The 1,533-nt window shown below is 44.9% G+C and overlaps 1 pseudogene; it reads right to left on the bottom strand.

The window, feature by feature from the left end:
- Window positions 1–949: 949 nt before the first annotated feature.
- On the bottom strand, window positions 950–1,533 carry LOC129651515 (interferon omega-1-like; annotated as a pseudogene).

Genomic DNA, 1,533 nt, shown 5'->3' with positions numbered 1-1,533 from the left:
TGGGTGTTCATTCAAGGCACTGATGTTGAAGCTAATACTCCAATATTTTGGCTACCTGATGGGAAAAGCTAACTCATTTGAAAAGACCCTGATACTGGGAAAGATTGAGGGCAGGAGGAGAAGGGGACGACAGAGGATGAGATGGCTGGATGGCATCACCGACTCAATGGACAGTAGTTTGGGTGGACTCTGGGAATTGTTGATGCACAGGGAGGCCTGGCATGGTACAGTTCATGGGGTCATCATGAGTCGGACACGACTGAGTGACTGAACTGAACTGAACTGAACTGATGACCCAGTAACTATTGTAAATAATAAATTTCAGTTCACAAAATCCCTTTTTTCTCATTTCTTTCAAACAAGGGTCTTCCCTTGTGGCTCAGAAGGTAAAGAATCTGCCTGAAATGCAGATTCCAGATTGCATCCTTGGTTGGGAAGATCCCCTGGAAATGGCAACATACTCCAGTAGTCTTGCCTGGATCATCCCATGGACAGAGGAGCCTGGTGGGCTATAGTCTATGGGGTCACAAAAAGTTGGACTTTACCTAGCAAGTAAACATAAAACGGTAAAAAATTCAAGAAGTTCACCTTGATAATATTTAATAAATAAAACAAATTACAAATTTAATGAAATAAAAATGTGAATGTATTTGTTAAATTTTAATACAGTGTAAACAAAAATATTTTATATGTAAAAATAAATATGAAAAGATAAAAGAATAAGTATAACAAAATAAATAAGCAAACAAACAATAAAATCAGGGCAGTCTTCACTTTGGAACTGATGCACCTGCAGCCAAAAAATTTATATATATTCATTTACTACTGACAAAGTATTGGCCAAAGTAATTCAATAAATTTTGTGGCTAAAGCAGAAATCAGAGTCTTCTGAAATGGCTGCAGATGAGTGTGCAAAGATGATGGGGCATCTTAGTCAGTGAGAATCATGTCAAGGTGAGTTCAGGTCTCCATCCATCATTCTTAACCTTTCTTGCAAGCTGGTTGATGAAGACAAGGATCTCATGATTTTCACTCTGATGATTTCCCAGGCGCAGTTGCTGTATTCCTTCTCTTGTAGGTAAATATGGATTCCCTGGAAGTACCTCTTCACAGCCAGTGGGGCCTGTCCTTCCCAGGGCAGAGTTTTCCTCTCCCGTCACTTGCCCCAGGCAGGCGTCCAGGTCATCCAGCTGCTGATGGAGTCCAGTGTGGAGCTGCTCCAGGAGGGTGGTGTCCCAGGCAGCAGAGGAGCGCTCTGTGTGGAAGAGGTTGAAGGTCTGCTGGAGCATCTCGTGGAGCACAGAGATGGCCTGGGCCTCGTGGAGCTGGCTGCCCTCCACCATCTCCTGGGGCAAAGCGAAGTCTTTTCTGTCCTGCAGACAGAAGCGAGGGGAGAGTCTCCTCATTTGGCCCAGGAGCCTGAGGTTCTTCCTGCCAACCAGCACGTGGTTCTGAGACAGGTCACAGCCCAGGGATCCTCCCGGGCCATAGCTGACCAGCACCAGGGCCATCAGTAGAGAGCACGAAGGCCAT

The sequence above is a fragment of the Bubalus kerabau genome, chromosome 4 (genome assembly GCF_029407905.1).
Source record: "Bubalus kerabau isolate K-KA32 ecotype Philippines breed swamp buffalo chromosome 4, PCC_UOA_SB_1v2, whole genome shotgun sequence".
NCBI classification, from domain to species: Eukaryota; Metazoa; Chordata; class Mammalia; order Artiodactyla; family Bovidae; genus Bubalus; species Bubalus kerabau.
This window is presented reverse-complemented; position numbering and strand designations above follow the sequence as displayed.